Source organism: Triturus cristatus, chromosome 9 (genome assembly GCF_964204655.1).
Source record: "Triturus cristatus chromosome 9, aTriCri1.1, whole genome shotgun sequence".
Taxonomy (NCBI): Eukaryota; Metazoa; Chordata; class Amphibia; order Caudata; family Salamandridae; genus Triturus; species Triturus cristatus.
The window spans coordinates 1021579301-1021600060 of NC_140592.1; the positions used below are offsets into that span (position 1 = coordinate 1021579301).

At 48.7% G+C, this 20760-nt stretch overlaps 1 long non-coding RNA gene across 2 annotated transcripts in view; it reads left to right on the plus strand.

Moving 5' to 3' along the window:
* Positions 1-378: 378 nt before the first annotated feature.
* LOC146799249 (uncharacterized) overlaps positions 379-20760 on the plus strand; it is a 61642-nt gene continuing 41260 nt past the window's right edge. The window contains exon 1 of one of the 2 annotated variants that reach the window (XR_014969250.1): positions 379-546. This is a non-coding gene — a long non-coding RNA (uncharacterized LOC146799249). The remainder of the gene's footprint in view (positions 547-20760) is intronic. The other variant, XR_014969251.1, reaches the window with a different exon arrangement.

Below are 20760 nucleotides of genomic sequence, written 5' to 3' on the forward strand. Positions count from 1 at the left end.
CATCTTGTATCATCTACACAAATGCGTGCATAGATGCCGTGCGCACTTGAGAGAAAAGACTAATAACCTACTTATTTCCCATATCAAGCTTGCCACATACCTGTAAGCCATGCCTGAAAACTCTCGGAAGTGGCCAAAAAGGCGGTATGTTGTTGCTAATAAAACACCTAAAGAGTACTATTTGTATTTAAGATAAAAGCTGGATATAAATACACCACCACATCGAGAATAGGAAGCACGCTGTGTGACTCCTCTAAGGCGCAGGCTCTAGTGGGGCACCGGGCACGTAACAGCACCCCCTTCTCACACGCACGCAGGTGTCAGCCAATCCCGAACCAGGCTGTGACGCGAGCTCTCCAGCGAGCGGCGGGCTCGGCTGCGGAGACCGAAATAGCAACCCCCCTGCAGCGCCGCGCGCCCCTGCTGCACGCAGATAATTATAGCGCGCTGTGACGCTGGCGTGCGTCGGAGTGGCACGGCTCCAGAGAGACGTCGCAGACGACGTACCGTCAAACGAGGCGGGATGAGTACTGGATTATGGTACAGGTAGAAAGTGGCAGCCGACCGCCTATTCCACAGCTCTATTTTTAGCTTCCATGACACCCCTCTAACCCAGTTATCCCCGTTTCATCCTGTGGACTGACTGGGTTCGAGGAAAGGGACTGTTAGTAACAACTTGTTACAACGGCTATGGGGAGTCAAACGTGAATCGGCAAACCCCATCTTGGCTTTCTCTCCTCATACTCCCGTTCCATCGAAACGATAGAAAAGGCGCAGGGCTAAAGCTGTAGAGGGAAAAGTGGGGGACGGCGTACAATAATGGATACGGGTGGCGTGAGAAGGGTTGGGTGGAATCGACTGCGTGGATGGAGGGGATGTAAGTGGAAGGAAAGGAGAGAGGCGAAATGGAGGGTAGGACATATGAATGAGGAAAGGTGAATCGTGTACCTGATGACGCTCTGCTTATGTTGTTTTGTACTCTTATTTAAATGTGCAGTAAAACCGGCTTGGATATAGTTCGCGCTGTGTTAAAGGACGAACCAAATAAAGGTGGATGTGCGGGATAAAAAGGGAGAGGGCAGGAGGGGTGAGGACGGGATTACGGAGATACATTATGAAGAGGGTAGAGATTAGTTAGGGGAGAAGTTGAAGGTGGGTGGGTTAGCTGAGGTGAAGGTCAGAGATGTGAGAGTTAGTTATGACAGGAGTGTGACGCGGTGCGAGAAAATAGGTGCAGTGGGGTACGCGAAGGGTATAAGAGTGGTAGGGGGGAAAAGGAAAGGAGGAATGGTTCCGATGAGACATGACGCCACTGTGACGAGAACTATTCTTAGAGCAGCCTTTCGAGGTCTATTATGCGCGCGGCCGGAAACGGGGGCATGTGCAAAGCAGTACATTTGAGTTGGTGGCAGAGTGGATACCAGAGGACAGGCTGTTATGAAGTGAAGTGAAACTTTATTTGCATAATTAATTAAAACTATTACAAAGTTCACATGGTAAATACAATTACAATAAATAAAACCTTCTTTTTTTTTTTTTTTTTTTTTTTTTAAATAATTAATACTGGGAATGAATACTCTTTACTTTCAGAAGATGTACTTATACTGTCCAGAGGTTAAGAAAGGAGTTTTATTGCTTCTTCGAGGAATTTGACTACACGGCAAGCTAAGATTATGAAGGAGCCACTGAGCCAACATGTGACTGCCTGTCTGCAAGATCGAATATTTAGCATGTTTAAGATAGGTTTCAATAAAAGTCGTCTCTGGTTTATCAGGGCCGGGCATGTACAGAAAAGATGAACCAGGGTTTCTGTATGGTACCCACAAAGGCGGCATTGTTTCGTCTGATGCGGCGGTTTCCAAGATGGTAGTAGATCTTTTGAGACATGCATCCCCATCCGATAAGCTGTAAATACATTTTTGAGGTGTGCATTAAAGTGGGATGCTAGGTAGGGCGATGGTTTTGAAGATGTAAAAGAGTTCATGATGGTCCAACCATGCCTACGTTTTACCTATGTCTCTTTATCCTCCATAAACGATTTCCTTTTTGCCGCCGCATTGGCTAGTTTACTTAACATAGCCTTGTCTGACCCTGATTTCCAGACTGATTCCAACTCCAGCATTTCCACACATAGTTTCAGGTATTGTCCCCAAATATTCGGCTTTTCAGATTCCCCACGTAGTTTTATTTCCTCCCAGCTTAGCCAATCCAGTGTTTCTGAGTGAGCAGATCGAAGTTTATGGCAAAGTTTCACGAAACTGCTCATACTCCGATATTTCTGGTTTTGCAGACCAAATTCGAGCCTGACTTGTGCGGCTGATGCAGATTTGGGCAGATTGAAGACCGCTTTATAAATTTTGGTCTGTAAGATGTTTAAAAGATCAGCCTCCTTCCCACACCATGTTACCAAGCCGTAGGATAGGGTCGGCATTATCTGAGCTGCCATCACTTTTAATTGGTGGCTATAATTGGGACAATCCATTTTACCTTTTATGGAACGGTGGGCAAAAATAAGGGATTGTGCCTTTGTTTTTAATGCTGTTTTATGGTCATTGTGAATACCTCCTTTTGTTATTATTAGACCCAAATATTTATAATTCTCTTGTTCTTTTACTGTTATCCCTTGTGCCGTCCATTTGTATTTTAATTTCTTCGGGTCAACCAACCGGACCACTTTTGTTTTTTCTTTGTTTAATTCCAAGCTTTCCTTTTCCAAGTATGATGTTAATTTGTTAATGGCTCTTTGTAAACCGATTGGGGTTTTACTCAACAAAACTATTTCATCAGCATATTGTAAGTAGTAGATTGGGTTGTTAACCAAGTGGGGGGGATGACTATCTGCTGAATCGATCGCCATTGTAAGGTCAGCAAGAAAGAGATTGAAAAGGGTGGGGGCTAAAACACAGCCTTGTTTTAGACCTTGGTGCGTTGGGATATTCCCTGTTGTGCTGCCTCCATTTCCCAATTTCACCTTTGTCCAAGTGTTTTGGTATAAGGCTTGGATGGCTATTAAAAGCTGGTGTGGCAGCCCCCAACTCTCCAACTTACTCCATAAGCGCTCTCTATTTACTCGGTCGAAGGCAGACTTGATATCAATAAAACAAGCGTACAGTCGAGTACCTTTTCCTACGGCTTGATCTATTAGAATTGCCAGACAGGTTAGGTTGGTTATTGTTCCCATTCCTTGCCTAAATCCTGTTTGGAATTTTGGCATGATCTTTTTTTCTAAGATCCAAGCTTGTAGTTCTGCTAAGATGCAAGAGGCATATAGTTTAGCCTCTACATCTATTAGAGATATCAGTCTATAGTTCGAGGGGTTTCGATGGTCACCGCTCTTAAAGATGGGGTGGATGATGCTCCCTTTCCAGGAGGCGGGTAACTCTGCGTGTTTGTATATTTGGTTAAACAGTGGTGTTAGTGTCTCCGACCACAGGTCCTGGTCGTGCTTAAAAATTGCGTTTGGCAGCCCGTTGGGGCCTGCTGCCCCCTCTGTCTTTAGTCTTGAGATTATCATCCTTAGTTCGTTTTTGCTGGTTAAATCATCTGATTCTGTTAACCCGTTCTCCATGTATTCCTGCGCGAATTCCCCTTTTTTGTTTTTATTCTCTCCTTTTAATTTCTCCATGTGGACCTTCTCTACCCCGGAGCTATTGTTGTGACCCGCCTCCGTTTTGCTATATAGAGTTTGCACATGTCTGATCCAGATGTCTGCTCCAACCCCGGCTTCCCGCTGAAGTTTAAACCCTTGATTAAGATCATTTATGATGCCCCAAAAATCCCGGTTGTTCGGATTTTTTCCCGAAGTTAGCAACTTATGCCAGATGGATTCTTTGTATGAATACTTTGCAGCTATCAGTGCCTTCCTGTATGTACTCCTTACTTTCCTCAATTTAGATGTATTTATCGTAAATCCTGATTTTTTTTTTTTTTTTTTTTTTTTTTTTATATGCCAGGGCCCGGACCTCCTTAGCCACTTTTCTTTTTTTTGTTCTGAGATCCATATTAAACCACGGCTCCTTTTTGTTGTAAACATTTCTGTGGTTCCCTGAACTTGCTGGGAACTTATGTTGCAAAACCTGAATCGTTTGTTCCCAGTTGGATACTCTGTCCTCCTCCTTTTGGGATCCAAAGTCAGCCATCTGTGCTTTAACTGAGGCCATGATTTTACCCAGACCCTCCCCACACCGTTTTAGTTTATTCAGGTTAAACTTTGATGCGTGTTGCGATAAAGAGGTCATTGTTAGGGCCATACTTTGTGCAGAATTCAAACTTATAATTTGAGGGAGATGGTCACTTTCCGCTCGGTGTTCTATACCAAACGCTTTAATACTAGGGATTAACTCATCACTTGTTATGGTGTAATCAATTATTGATTGAGCCCTGCCACATAAATATGTGGCGGCAGCCGGCGTGTCCTCCTTAAAATTCCCGTTTCGAATTGACAAACCGTGGTCTTTAAGGCTTGATGCTAACTGTTTTCCTCCACTGTTTACTTTTATCTACACCCTCGCCTTGTTTTGGTCAATAAGGACGGTGTTGAAGTCACTGGAGATGACCAATGGATATTAGTAAGTCCTTTGCAGGAACTTGATAAGTGATAACAAGGTCACGTGTTTTTCTTTTTGTGACTGTCTGTCGGGGTGGATATAGACATTAAGAATTATCAATTTCCAAGGTTCCATGCCCGGTGACTGGTTTTCAGTAATTCTGATCACTTGGACCCACTTCAGGCCCACATCTATCTCCTCAGATGCCCAGTTGAACTTAAGGGTTACGTATGTCGAAAGACCACCACGAGGGTGGCCATACGTGGAGACTCTTTCTGCGTATATTTGATATTCTTGGAAGCCTGGTATTGGTGTTGATGCTAATTTCCAGGACTCCTGAATCAAAATTATGTCCTGTCGTTGAAAAAAGGCTTGGGTTTCATGGTCATAGGCCATTTCTCGAAAGCCATGGACATTCCACGAACAGATTAAGACTTTGGGCTTCTTTATTACTTTCTGGCGGGGCAACGGGTTCCGTGAAGTCTCGGTAGAACTCAGAACGGGGTTAGGTAGCTTTATTACTCAAGGTAGCAGGAATCCAGGACCAATCCAATCCAATCAGGCTGTTATGAACGGTGGCAGCGACAGGGAGCACTGGGGGCAGATAATGAGAGTTCAGATACGGAGGAGCAAGTGGATATGGAGGTACACTGAGGAAAGCAGAGGAGAACTGTAGTAGGTGAGAAAGAGTATGGCAATTTTTTTAAATTTTTTATTTAAGACGTTTTATATAGCGCTGGCCTGACCCTAGGGTATCGGAGCGCTTTACAGCAGGAAACATTGCATAGATTCAACAACACAAAACAGTAGAGTGACACAATAACAGTGCAGGACAGACTTAGTCTTTGGAGTTCTTCGGAGCCATGGCGTTGGAGCAGTGCGCGGTGTCAGCTAGCTGCTCTGATTGATCCTATCCACTCCCTACGGAACGGTTGAAGAACAAGATTTTGAGTTGGCTTTTGAATTTTACAAAGGAGGGAATGGTTCTGATGTGGGGGGGAATAGAGTTCCAGATTTTTGGAGCGCTACCGGCGAAGGACCGATCTGCAGTTTTTTGTTTTCGGTGGGATGAGTAGAAGGGAGTTTGAGCTTCTGAGATTCCTAGCCTGACCTGCTTTTTTGAGTTTTTTTCCAGATATTCGGGTTTGCCGGTGTGTAGTGCTTTGTGTGAGGCAGGCTGTTCTGAAGCTAATCCGCATTTCGACCGGAAGACACTTAAGTTCCCTGAGTGCAGGAGAAATGTGGTTGAATTTCTTGATACCGGTGATCATTCTGGCTGCCGCATGCAGCGTAGTTTTGAGGGGAGCCAGGTGCAATTTTGGAATTCCAGATAGGACTGCATTCCCATAGTCCAGTCTTGACAGTACCAGCGTTTGGGTGGCCTGTTTGAGATCAATGGGAGGAATGAAGGGTTTTATTTTGTTCAGTAGTCTGAGGTTAAGGACTTGGCCGAATTCTTGATATGTCTGGTCATGTTCAGTTTCGGGTCTAGAGTGATGCCTAGTGATTTGACAGAGTCTGCTAGAGTGAGATTTCCTTTGAGCGCATCGACAGCCTTTAGCCATTCAGCAATTTGGGGATTTTCTTCCTTATTCGAGATGAGGAGTGCCTCAGTTTTGTCAGGGTTTAGTTTAAGGTGGTTGCATGATATCCAGTGTTGAACATCTCTCAGTACGTCATTGAGTCTTTGAATGTCTTTGAGGGAGGTAGTTTCCAAATAGATCGGAGTATCATCAGCGTAGAGATGGAAGCGGACGTTGGCTTTTTTGAGTAGTTTGGAGAGAGGCTCCATGTAGATGTTAAAGAGTTGCGGGGATAGCACTGAGCCTTGCGGGACACCCTTGTTGACTTGGTGGGGGTCGGAAGTGAAGGCCGGCTCTTTCTTGGAGAGCCCTAAGGAGCAGATTGTAATCTACCGTGTCAAATGCTGCCAAGAGGCCAAGGAGTATGAGGAGGCAGCATTGGTCAGAGTCAAGTGATCTGTGGATATCATCAATGATGTTGAGGATCGCGGTTTCTGTGCTACAGCCTTTTCTGAAGCCAGATTGGTGGGGGTCCAGTAGGTTGATGTTGTTCAGGTGTTGGGTTAGTTGTTGGAGAACGCATCTTTCTAGGGTTTTGGACAGAAGGGGGAGATTCGAAACAGGTCTAAAGTTATTCAGCTCCGTAGTGTCAAGGCCGGGTTTTTTCAGCAAAGGTGTGACTTGTCCCATTTTAAGGCAGTCTGGAACGACTCCATTTTTTAAGGAACTATTTATGATTGTGCACCAAAGCGGGGCTAGGGCGCGCTTCAGTTTTTTGGTCAGGGGAGGAATGGGGTCTAGGACATGAGCTGATGGTTTGGAGGTGGAGATCAGCGTGACAATCTCGGATTCTTGTATGGGGTGTGTCGGGTTGGGGCAGTGAAAAGGCGTAGACCTGGTTTACGGATATAAGGTTTTATTCCCTTGTATTTACGTTTGCCATACAAGAGTCTTTGTTTGCTCAGTTCTTTAGGGGGGTCCGTCTTCCTGGACGTCCCGCTCCGTTCAACAGTCCTCTTCTTCGTAAGGGCAAAGGACGTTTCTTCCTAGTCTTGGACAGGGCGCCGTAGTTTCAGTAGGGAGAATTCTGCCGTCCTTGGATCGATTCACGTCCTCCGGGCGTTCCCTCACGAGGCAGAGAAAAGGACAAACGGGAAAGGGGTCAGTGGCGGTTGGAAGCTATATCCAATGTTTCCCAAGGGACCGGGAGTGAGGGAGTACACCCAGAGTGATAGCACTTTCTACACGTGATAAAATGGTGGAGGGTGCGCTTTCTGCAAAGGTAGGGAAGGGAAGGAGTGAAGGAACAAAGAGTTGGTGACCCTCTTGGTTTCGTATGTTTCGGGTGGTTTCGAAACGCCGCTATTCTATTACCGCACTCTCCCGCCTTCCCAACACCCTTGCCATCCGCTCCCGTACCTGAAGAAGCCACGCACCCCTTGGTACGTGGCTCGGGGATGCGCCTGGTCGTTGGCCTCCTGGCTCGCCTACCGCCACTCCCTCTTCCACGGTGGTTCTCGCCCTCGCCAAAGCCGGCCGCTCCTCCGGTCTCCGCAACTCCAGCTCCTCCGGTCTCTGCAACTCCAGCTCCTCCGGCCTCCGCAACTCCAGCTCCTCCGGCCTCCGCAACTCCAGCTCCTCCGGTCTCCGCAACTCCAGCTCCTCCGGTCTCCGCAACTCCAGCTCCTCCGGTCTCCGCAACTCCAGCTCCTCCGGTCTCCGCAACTCCAGCTCCTCCGGCCTCCGCAACTCCAGCTCCTCCGGCCTCCGCAACTCCAGCTCCTCCGGCCTCTGCAACTCCAGCTCCTCCGGTCTCTGCAACTCCAGCTCCTCCGGTCTCTGCAACTCCAGCTCCTCCGGTCTCTGCAACTCCAGCTCCTCCGGTCTCTGCAACTCCAGCTCCTCCGGTCTCTGCAACTCCAGCTCCTCCGGTCTCTGCAACTCCAGCTCCTCCGTTCTCTGCAACTCCTGCTCCTCCGTTCTCTGCAACTCCAGCTCCTCCGGTCTCTGCAACTCCAGCTCCTCCGGTCTCTGCAACTCCAGCTCCTCCGGTCTCTGCAACTCCAGCTCCTCCGGTCTCTGCAACTCCAGCTCCTCCGGTCTCTGCAACTCCAGCTCCTCCGGTCTCTGCAACTCCAGCTCCTCCGTTCTCTGCAACTCCTGCTCCTCCGTTCTCTGCAACTCCAGCTCCTCCGGTCTCTGCAACTCCAGCTCCTCCGGTCTCTGCAACTCCAGCTCCTCCGGTCTCTGCAACTCCAGCTCCTCCGGTCTCTGCAACTCCAGCTCCTCCGGTCTCTGCAACTCCAGCTCCTCCGGTCTCTGCAACTCCAGCTCCTCCGGTCTCCGCACTCGGGGTGTATGCCACACCTCCCTCAGGGCATCCGGGTCTTTATCCAATGAAACGGCCATGACGTTGTCGGTAGGCGAGGCCTCAGGTTGATTCCGATTCGGGTTAAAGGGACCGCGGTGTCTTTCATGGGTAGACGCCGCCTCCCATTCGTCCGGGCTTTCTCTCCAGGCGTCCTGGTGGGGAGAAAACAGAGGGGCTAAAGGGGAATATGCCGACCACCAGTCATTAGAGCCCGTAGGAATATGGCCTGGCGAGGCCCCCTTGTTACAGGGTGGAAGCTGAGCCAGGAATTGGAGGAGGTACAGGGAGAGAAGTTGAGCGAACCGGACATGATGCTTCTTGTAGGGTGCATATTGATGACGTCGAGTGCAAGTTCGATCTTAGTGATTTTATCCTTGAAAAAGTTGGCGAAGTTGTCGCAGAGTTCTTTGGACGCCTGTATAGAGGAGTTCACGGGTTTGGAGGTTTGTTTCCTGATGATGCTATAGAGCTCTTTAGGTCTATTTTTTGCGCTGTCCAGCGCTGAGCGGAAAAAGCTGAATTTCTTGTTTTTTATGTGGTTGTTGTACTTCCTACGGGCTGTTTTGAGTTGTTCGCGGAGGATGGAGGTAGGGTTATTCCTCCAGCTTCTTTCATTGGCTCTTAGTTTTCTCCTTTCAGAATTGAGGTCAGAGTTGAACCATGACCTGGATGGAATGGCTCTGCTTTTTTTTCAGTTTTAGGGGAGCTAGCTGGTCAAGCATGGTCACTAGCTTTGCGTTGTAACGATCGGTGAGTTCAGTTGCGGAGAGGAGGTCGTTGGTTTGGGGAAGAAGCAAGCTTATCCTTTCTTCAAGGACTACCATGGGAATCTGTGAGAAGTTTCTAATCCATTTGGGAGGGTCTTGCATAGGCGGTTGGGAGACAGTTCGTTGGTTGATGTGGAATAAGATCATGTGGTGGTCCGACCAGTCCACGGGGAGTATGTGGTTGATTGTAATTGCGTTTCGTTGAGCGATGATGGCATCCAGTGTGGCTCCTTTGTAGTGTGTCTCCTCCTTGCAGTATTGGGTTAAATTGTTGTCGTGGAGGAGATTGGATAGCGTTTGAATTAGCGGGTTGTTGGTTTCATTCCACCTCAGGTTAAGGTCACCAAGGATTAGGTTGTTGGCATCTCCTAGTGCACATTGAGCTATCAGGACAGATAAGTGATCCCCGAATACGGAGGTGTTGCCTGGTGGATGGTAAAGAAGGTGGCAGAGCAAAGTTCCGTTATCTTTGGTCTTTATGTTGGTTGAGAGACATTCAAATGTGTTATATTTGCATGATTCTATTTCCGAGATGACCATGTTGTCTTTATGAATTATAGCTACCCCTCCCCCTCGTTGGTCTTTTCTGTCTTTGTTAATAATGGAAAAACCTGGGGGCATAAGCATGACTAGGCATGGTGAGGAGAACTCGTTGAGCCAGGTCTCCGTGATGAATGCGATGTCGATGTCCTGTGAGAGGATGGCTTCTGCTAGTTCCGTGGCATGCATGGACGCCGACCTGCAATTAATGAGCAGGCAGTTGGTGGAAGGCTCTTCGTAGCTGGGGATCTTTACTTTGGGGGCCCTAGGTAGGGTGGAGAGGCAGGGCAGTCTAGGGATTTTTTTGCAAGGAAGGTCTTTTCGGAAACCCGTGATCACTTGGATTTTGGGGAGTTAGTGTGAGGTGTGTCATATGAGGTGGCTAGATCAGCTGCTTCTTTGTGCGTCATTGAAGCTTGTGTCCTAGTGGGTCTTGAAGTCAGAGGCTCGATATTGGTATTTGAGCGTCTCTGAGCCCTAGTGGGGAGGGCTGAGTTTCTCGGGGATTTTTGTGACCAGGTATCTGCGTCCGGTCTTGGTAGCCTCTGCAATCGTGTCGCGGTGGTTGCTGAGGGCCAGGTAGGGCACTTGTGGTGGTTGGTGTTGGATGTGGAGGGTACCCAGGGGGGGGATTGGGTGGACCTGCGTTCCTTGTCTAGGTTGGTGAGGATTTCGGACAGGCCCCGGGAGATCGAGTCTATCTGGCTTTCAGTGACGTGAGACGCTGTCCCATGGAGTTGTGTGAGGGGGTGAGGGTATCTTGGGGGGGAATCGCCCTGTGCGGTGTAGTTCGTGTTTGTGGAATGTTGTCTATCCTTCATTGTGTAGGACATGGTGTCGTTTTTTGGGATCATGCGAGGGGGGTGAGTTGGGTCATGATGTGAGTTCAGATTACTGAGATCTGTGTGGGCACTAGTGTGGTTAAAGGTCACTGTCGGCAGAGCTTGTTCACAGTGTTGTGGTGGGTGGGTCCAGTTAGGAAGAGGGTTAGAGAGTTGGAGAGCATGCTTTGTGGAGGCGCCGTAGTGGGGGGTGCCTTGGGGGAGCTGGGCAGCGGGTGCGCAGGGCGGGGTGGCGATAGATTGTGTATCCCTTGGGAGCTGGGATAACGCTGGTCGAGGCAGGTGTGGGAGAGCGGAACAAGTGTGGGAAAGAGGGAGTCGAAAGCCTCCAGGTTCTCGTTATTTGCCTGAATGAGGACAGTGCCTTTAGTGTAGATGGTCACGGACGTGGTCCCTCTACTTGATGAACGATTAGGGAGCAATGATGTTAGTTTGCAGCTGTGTGGGGTGGTTGTGGTTTTTGAGATGTAGAGTTGTGCTCTGAGAGTGGTGTTCCAGTCTTCTGGTCTCTCAGTGTGGAAGATTAATCCATCTTAATCAGTCCTTTAGAGGAGCAGTGGTATATGTCTGTAAATAGGGTTTCCCTATGCTGTCTAATCAGTTTCTGCTTGAAATTTCGTCGCGCTTTAGCAGACAGGTTGGGGGGGAAGTTAATAGTGTATGCGTTCGTGCTATGAGGTTTCAGGTGGGTCGGTAAGGGTTGGTAGGGGTGAATTAGCGTGTCCAGAGCCATAATGTGATTACTACAAGCTGGGGGATAGAAACCTCTGAGAGGGAGTTTAGGAGCATTGGTGGGATAAGACAGATCAGAATTGAGTGAGCTAAAGGTTGTCGCCGAAAGGATGTGTCAGGAGGAGGCGATTGTAAGTGACACAGTCGAGGGTGATTCTGTGGTGCTGACTACAGGAGGTCACCCTTTTTCGAGTCCTCCAGATCAGTTGACTCGAGCAGGAGGATATGGAGGGTGACGGGGTTGAAGTCATTTTAATATTTTCTATGGGGGGGTGAACACTGTGGTGGTGAAGGTGAGCAACTTGACACAGGTGAGGTAATTGCAAGCTGGGGAAAGAGGTCAGCGTAGCGGCGTGATAATTATAAGCTTATAGGTGATTAGACTCGAACTCGATGGTCGGGGCCGGCCATCTTAAGGCCTGGCAAGGTCCTTAGAGGGAGAGTGGCTCCGTGGTGGACTTATGCACTCTTTTCCAAGTCTTCTTTTGTTAGGGATAGAGCCCCTGTTATCTCCTTGTATAGAGCCCTTGCATCTGTTGTTAGGCTTAGTGAAACTAATCAGTTGATTGGGTGTGTATCACTGGGCTCCAGGGATCGGCCATCAAGAGGCCAGGAAGACTCAGCTGAGTGCGTGGGGCTTCCTGAGGGACTTGAGTGGTCCTGTGAAGTTTCGTTCTTGGATGGGGCAGAAGGGATCTTCTAATGTGGAGTCGCATGTCGCAGAAAGTGTTTGGAAATCGATCTTTTGGGGACAAAGCAGGTCGACAGGGGTTAGGGATCCGCCATCTTGGAGTCAGGCGGAGTCGAATGCAGAAACTGCACTACTTGCGGGACTTGCTCGCGCTGCTGCGCCGACCCGGGTCACTTCTGTGCAGGTAGAAAGGGAGAGGGCCTCTGTTTTTTAAAGTTGAGGGCCTCAGCGAGTCCTATTTCTTTAAGTTGAGGTCGCGCGTGCTGGCCATTTTGGGGCCAGTCGTCCTACCTTGTTGACGGTGCTCCGTGATGGAGTGGAGTAATCTGCTTCGTGATCAGCAGTCTTTGTCCAGGAACGGGCACTCGTCTGGTGAGTGGGATACTTTTGGAGACCGACGCGGATCCGGGGAGTGCTTGAGGGTTTCCTTCGAGGAGTCCTGTCAGGGCTGCCAGCAGTTCTGAGGGATCGGCGAGGGACGTTTTCATCAAGTTCATCGCTCTTTTCATCAAGTTCGGCGCTCTTCGTCGCTGTCGTCTTCTGGATTCTACCGCTGTGGTGAGTCCAGCTTTGATGAGTTGCGGGGGGTAGTGGGTCGGGAGGGGAATCAGAGGGCATTCACTGATGTCGTGATCCCGAGCCAGGAGCCTGGTTTCGGAGCTCCCTCCCCCGCAGCCATCTTACAGGGTGAATGCAGAGGGTACAGACTGCATCTAGAGGCATCAGATGTAGGGATGCATCTTGGCTTTATTGAATGATTTCCACAGTATCCATTCCTATAACGTCACCTTCAAGGGAGGGAGAAAGGCTTAAAGATCAGCACACAGCAGGGATAATGTATGGATTTTGTTCTTTCTATTTTCTATAGACGAACCAGGTCAAGTCAGGCGTCACAGTGCTGCACTTTCATACAAAAATAGCATCACCATGAAACATTAAGCAATCGCGCTCTTTTACCTCAGAACGTTCTGAATTCTGTTATTACCCACTTGACTGCGGATAGGAAAAGCGTAGCTTGGTGTTGGGATGCAAAAGAAGACAGAGGGCCTGATTTAGATCTTGGTGGAAGATATCCGTCACCGTTCTGACGTAGTGACCCATCTACCAAGATCTAAATCCGGCCCAGAGTATCATCGTAAGTAGAGGTAGGGAAAGAGAGCACAGGGGAAAGGGAATGAAGAAAGAGAGAACAATGTGAGGGGGGCCAGAACTAAAGGAGGAAACAGTGAATAGAAACGATGAGCGAGAATGGGAGACAGGACGGGATAACAGAATGGGGAACAAGAAGGGATAGGCAAATAAAGGAAGCTAGATCACGAAGGAGGGTGGAGAATGAAATTAAAGGTGGGTGGGAGCACACTGTTTTGGAAAATAGATCTGCTTTCACGGTTACCCCACTTTTTGCTGGTGTTGTGCTGTTTTCTGACTAGTCTGACTGGGATCCAGCTAATCAGGACCCCAGTCACTGTGCTCTCTCTCTACATTTGACAATATTAAGTACTTTGGTACCTTCCCAATTGCCTACTGGTGTATCCTTCTAAGTCACTAGTATATGGTACTAAGGTACTCAGGGCATAGGTACACCAGAGGTCTCCCATGGGCTGCTTATGTATTGTACCACCAATCGGAGACCACTGAAACTGTGGCTACACGCCTGCCATTGCAACCTGTGTAAGCTGGTGTTAGCACAACTTATAACAGATATTTTTCCTTATATCTGAGGTCACTACACTTAAAACCTATAAGTCACCCCTGAGGTAAGCCTTTTAATCCTGAAGGCAGGGTGCTAGGTTATAAGTGTGAGGGTGCCCTGCACGAGCCGGACACCAACTACAAACCCTGGAGTCAATTCTCCAGGCTTTGTAAGTGTGGTTAGCCATTTAATACATATAGTGGACATCAGCTCAATTACGAGATGTCTAACTAACTATATATTGGCTGCATCGAAACCGGTCATGTTTGATATAAAACATGTTGGAATCCTACCCCAACCCCGATTCCTGTGTTGGATATAGGAACCCATGTACTGCGGGGCTCCCCTAGGGTGCCACGCTGTATTCCCAGTACCAGCCTTTCAGGGTCTAACAGCAAGCTAGTGCTGCTGCTGACCACAGACACGATTCTGCCCTACCCCCCCCCCCCCCTTCCTGCTGCCGAGCCAAGCTCGAGCAAGGAAAGGTAGAACAATAGGTTTCCTGTATCAGGGAGGTGTAACCACCTCCCCAGACAGGACTTAGTGTATTGGACTCGGGTGGGGATGCGTGCTAGCGCCACCAGACTGCTTTGAAGGGCACATTTGGTTCCCTCCTAGCATACCCCAGTTGGATCCAGTTCAGGGAGTCCTTGGCTCCCGCTCTGGCGTGAAACTGGAAAAAGAACATGGGGGTATCCTCTCCTCTGTTCAGCCCCTCCTCTGGAAGGGAACCTTGAATCGTCCCAACCCTTTCCCTAGGGTACTTAAGGGCTTAACTGTGAGTGGCTTTTCAGATTCGTCGTGGGACAAGATTCAAACCCAAAACCACTTCAACTTCTAATGTCTGGGAACTCTGGACTTCGCCTAGGAACCAAGACTGCATCAAGGGAGACTCCTGCTGCTTCTGGTCTCATCGTCCTGCCAGTCTTCTGCGTCGTCTGTGCCTGTGCTTCATCCAGGTTCTTCTCCAGGCCAGTGGGCATCAAAGACACCTAATGGAATCTCCCTTGAAGTGAAGAAGTCACTCCCCTGCATCTGCAGGCACCGCAACCAAGCTGACCGGTCTGCTGCTCCTGACGTCCTACGGACTCTGAAATGCTCAGCAACACAGATGGTTGTTCTGCATCCCCCTCGAGGCCTGCACTGTCTTCTCAGCAAGTTTGAGGCCAGTATCCCTTGCCGAAACCGCTGGAACAGAACTCCTGTGCATCACTTCGACTTGCCGTTGCCAAGGCTTGTTGACCGTCCTCCAGAGATCTTCGGGTTACAAGAAGCTCCAGCCTCCAGCATCTCCTCCTACCAAGGTCTTTATCCATACCGCATCCTCTGCACTGTGGGCCTGCATCTTTGGTGAGCAGCTTGAGATCCTCTTGACACTCCTGTGCCTTTGGCCTGTGGGTCCTCTTGAGTGTCTTCTTTGACTTCAGTGGGCTCCCCTGCTTGCTTGGGGCCCTCTCTGACTTTCCTACAATTGGTGATTACCTTGGACCTTGATGGTCCCATCGTTGCACCTTTTTCGTTTACTACGTCTGTTGCTGCCATGGGGATTGTTGGTGCTCCCGCCGGACACCAACCCCCTGGGTCTTGACTTCCAACGTGGGACAGCTCGTGAACGTCTCCTGGTCTTCCACTGTGTCACCTGGTCCTCACAGCTGCAGCGGCAAGGTCACAGTCATCACTCCTGCATCTTCTGTCATCTGTGGTCATTGGTCTTCCATGCTTCCTGGTCTCTCCCGAGTGGCATAGACTCTGTCCCCTCTGCTTGCAGGTACTCCTCTTCAAGAATCCATCCTTGGATTCCACAGGACTCTTTCACCTTCTTCACCAGCTGCATCTTTTCTGAAGTCCCCCATTGTGGTCTACGGTGGTTTCCGACGTCCCTTCGCACCTATGAACATGGCTACCCTGGTGTAGGTATCCTGGTTCCTGGGTTATCCACAGGTGGGGTGACTCTCCAACCATCGGTCTTCCACAGGGTTTTTTTAGGGTCCACCTGCAATGGTCCTTCTTAAAAACTGCAACCGCGACTTTACCATCGAGTACGCGGCTGTGTTTCCACTCTGCACACAGCCTCCGTTGGGTTCCTGGGTACTTACCTTGGGTGGTGCCTTGCTCTTCTGAGTCTTCTGGTCAAAGTCCGGACTTCGTTCGCAGTTCACATCCCACTTCTTTAGTATATGGTTTGGTCTCCCCCTGGAGACCACTGTGTATTTGTGCTTACTTACCTGTTTACATTTTTAGTATTGTGTGTATTGCTCCCAATTGGAGATATACAAATCTGTTAGTGAGTGTGTATAATAAATATACTAATTTTTATAACTACGCTGTGTAGTTCTTTTTCGCTAAAACCTACCCTATGATTAGTTCTGGCAAAACAAGTTGCTTAATACTCCTGGACTAAGCTTTAAGGCTGCTCTCCACAGCTACCACTTAGGGCCATATGTAGGTAGCATACAAGTTACCACTTCTTAAATACCGAACTTTACCGATTCGGTATTTAAGAAGTGGTAACTCGTATGTAGGTAATCATTCGGTAAATATTACCGAATCGGAGAAATTCGGTAATTACCAAATCGGTATTTACCGATTCGGTAATTAGGCATACCTTCCCATTGATTGAATCAATGGGAAGGTATGCCTCATTACCGAATCGGTAAATACCGATTCGGTAATGGGGGGAGCACATTCAAGGGTGGCAGGGTGTCACCCCTGATTCCTGCATGTGTGCACATGTGGCGCACATACATGCCCTAAGGGCATGTATGTCTGCCACATGGCACTGTTAGTCCAGCAAAATATTGCTTTTTGCAATGAATTCGGTATTTAGCACCAACATATATTTGGTGTTAAATACCGAATTATTTTCCCTACACATCACTCATTTGAGTGTCACCTACATCTCATTTCAGGATTCGGTATTTACCGAATCGGTAAAATTACAGAATCGGTAATTTTACCGATTCGGTAAATTACAGAATCCTGAAATGTTCCCCCTACATAGCAAAAGCCTAAATACCGGTCGGTAACGGTATATTTACCGAAAATCGGCCGTTATCGACCGGTATTAGGCTACCTACATATGGCCCTTAGAGAGGTTTCTATGGTTGTCTAAGGCCACTAAAATCACCATACGGGTAGCCTTGATTAGTTTAGGATGCTTCACTTAAGTAAGTGTGCACCATATACTACATCAGCCTCCTACACACTGCCTCACATCCCAGCACCCTGTTTGCCCCAGTGCATCATGGCAAATGCAGTGCATAGTAACACTTCAGTACTTGTCTTTTAATTTTTCACACTGGTTTTTGCATCCTGTGCTGTGTAACTCTATAGACATGTGTTTCTGAATTAATTAATTCATTCATCAGTAGAGAGCAACACGTCTTTTTGGTGGTGCTGGAAATTCTCAGGTCTCTGTACCACTTAATGGGTGCAGGTGCATTATCACAAGCTCGTAAGCTGCTGATGATGGAGGCAGATTAAAAAGGAGGGACGAGGAAGAAAGGGGCCACAATATATATAATTGGAGGAGCAAACCGGGTGAGGTAGAAGATAAAAGTTTAAAGGAAAAGCATGATAAAGAAAAGGTGAAGAGAAAGGTAATGAGAGAAGGGAGGACTTCGATGAGTAAGAGGCGAGGGTGTATACAGGGAAGGGAAGATGCAAAAGGGTCTGGATTGTCAAAGGGAAATAAAGAGAGGAAGAAGAGCAAAGGGGTAGAGAGGAAATAAAAAGGAAAGGGAGAAAAATTAAAATGTAACCTCCCCAGCAAGAGTGCAAATGGACACGAGAGAGCTTGCTAGAGAGGTAATGAAAAGTTGTGAGTATCTTATTATCATCGCAGGTCCGAAATAAAAACAAAAGGGGAGGCCTGGCCTCTTTCGGGCTATAACTGGCACGGACAGGCCCTCCCTTGGCCTGGGCTTTGCCTGGTAGGAGGTGGTGGGACGTTTAAAAGCATGGGGGGCGGGTCCCGGGCCTTGTGTCAGCCCCTCCTCCTTAGCTACAATACAGGCTGGAACCTGCAGTCTCCTGCAATTCTGATGCTCAGTGTCCCGCGCCTGGAGGTGGTGGAGTGCTTAAAAGTGCAACAGCTTATGATCTCTTCTAAGGAGAATGCGATTTATATAAACCTTTTGTAATGTATTTATGCTATCAATGTGTCTTAAGTTGTATGCATACAGATATTTTTAACTGAAATGTCGATTGAGCTTGTTAAATAAAAAGATTTAAAAAAAAAAAAATGAACCGGCATGGGTCCTGTCCCTCCTTCTTAGCTACAATGCAAGCTGGAATCTGCAGTCTCCCGCAATCATGGTGCTCAGCATTTTTCATCCAGTATACAACACCCATTTGTGTGTGAGTGTGTATAGTAAATAAGTCAATTAGTCAAGCAGATATTTTTTGTGTCCATTCCTGTGAATCCATAATTTTCCTCAGTCTTTCATGTTGAATTAAGCAACGGGTGATATGATGGGTGATGTGATAAGAATGACTTCTTGTATCTGATTTGACAGAGCATGCAAAAAAAGAGTAATAGAGGAAGGCATGTTTGTGTTCCTGGTCAGTATAGTTACCCACCTGCCACTCGCAGAATGATGTGATGTCTCCAGAACCACCCCAGAGGCTGGGGGCGCTGGCGAATGGATAAAGGGTGCATGACCGCTTGTTGTCGGCTCGAGATGGGAACATTGTATGCAGTATGTGATTATTATATTGCTACAGCATATAGATTAGTTCCCTGCATGTGGATCTGTGCTGTGGAACAAGGGCACCGAAGAACAGCTCACCACCTCCTTCAGCAAAACCCCTCCACCGACATTTACAGGCGCCATCACCTCAGCACGCAACCTCCATCGATGGATCCCCAACTACGCTGACTCTTTGGCTCCCCTCAGTAAAGTCCCAGGCAAGCAACACTCCAAGAAAGCCAGCTGGTTCTCTCCCGCCCTTCATGAGTCCAGACACACCTGATGATGGCTCGAGGAGAGATGGAGGAGGAGCAGCAAGACACTGGAGGACCACTCAGCCTTCAAGATCGCTGTCACCACACACCACCACCTCATCAGAACAACGAAGAAAGCGGCTCTGCAAAAAAGGATCATCGCCAATGCACTCAATAGTAAAGAACTTTTAATCGTGGTCAAAGAATTCGCTAGACAGCACAGAGATCGCAGACATCCCCCCCCACCTCTGCAACAACCTTGGTACCTACTTCTACCGCAAGATCAAGGAGATATACGACAGCATCATTACCCAAGACCCTCCCACCCGCAACCACTGCACCCAAGACGCCATACTCCAACAGATCTTGCTCAACTGGAATCCCCCCTCACTGCAGACAACATCCTCAAGATCATGAAGAGCATCCCCTCCGGAGCACCCTCGGACTCCTGCCTGCATGCCATCTTCAACAGAGCAGCCACCACCATCGCACCGAACTCTGCTGCACCATCAACTGCTCCATCTAGTCCCCCACCTTCGTGGAAGACTGGAAACTCGCAGAGATCAACCCCTTGCTGAAGAAACCCTCTGCCAACCCAGCGGACCTCAAAAACTTCGGACCCATCTCTCTTTTCCCCTTCCCAGCCAAGGTCATTGAGAAGGCCATCAATGCCCAACTTTCCAAGTTCATCGAAGTGAACCACATCCTGGACCTCTTCCAATCTAGTTTCCGAAACAATTACAGCATAGAGACCGCCCTCCTCGCCGCCACAGATGACGTCTGCGCCCACCTGGACCGAGGCGAGACTGCAGCCCTCATCCTCCTGGACCTCTCAGCCCCGTCTCTCTAGCACCCTATGCACAAGAATCCACAACGCCGGCATTGGGGACAAAGCCCTGGAATGGATCCGCTCCTTCCTCGCTAGCAGAACAGAGAGTCAGACTACCTCCATTCCTCCCGGAACCCACAGAGATCAGCTGAGGAGTGTGTCAGGGCTCCTCCCTAAGCCCCACTCTTTTTAAAAAAAATTTTTTACATTTTTTATTTTTTTTTAAAGAGTTTTATATAGCACGAACTAGACCTGAGACATCGGGTATCTGAGCGCTTTTACATGAGCACCAGGTTCGTTACATGAGGACACATGAATTTTTTTGTTAGGCGCGGGGAGGTTAAGTGATTTACCCAGAATCACAGGATGTTGAGCGTCGTTGCCGAGATTCGAACTCGGTTCCCCAGCTTCAAGGTCGACCGCTCTAGCCGTGAGGCTACATCGTCTCCCTTTTCAACATCTACACGGCCCGCTCCTAGCCATCGCCCGGACTACGGGCTCAACATTGTCTCCTATGCCACTGACACCCAGCTGATTCTATCCCTCACCAATGAATACTCAGTCACCAAGAAAAACTTTCACAACTGGGTTGAAGATCCCGACCTCCCCATCCACAGACCATGCACAGAACCTCAGCATCATCCTGGACTCCTCGCTCACCATAACATGCCAAATCAACGCCAACTCATTATCCTGCTTCCACTCACTTGCTCTGCTCCGAAAGATTTTCAAGTGGATCCCCACAGAGTCCAGAAAGACGGTCACCCATGCACTTATCAGTTGCAGAATCAACTCAGAAACTCCTCAAGATACTGCAGAACTTTCAGAACGCCTCCGCCAAACTCCTCAACATCCCCCACCGCAGCCACATCACCGGCCACCTGAGAGACGTCCACTGACTCCCAGTCAACTAAAGAATCACCTTCAATCTCCTCACACACACACACACCTAGAAAGCTCAACACGACGCGGGACCTGTGTACCTCAACCACTGCCTTACATTCCACGCACCCACCAGAGACCTCCACTCCGCCCAACTGGCCCTGGCTACCGTCCCACTTATCCGCAAGTCCACAGCCTTAGGAAAATCCTTCTCCTACCTTGCAGCAAAGACCTGGAACACCATACCTCTCCATCTCAGTCAATCACTATCACTGCCTCACTTCAGGATGGACCTCAAGACCTGGCTCTTCCACTGAACCACAGTGCCCCCTCGGACCAACCTCTACCCCCCTCCCATCCCAGCACCTTGAGACCCTTACGGGTGAGTAGTTATGCTT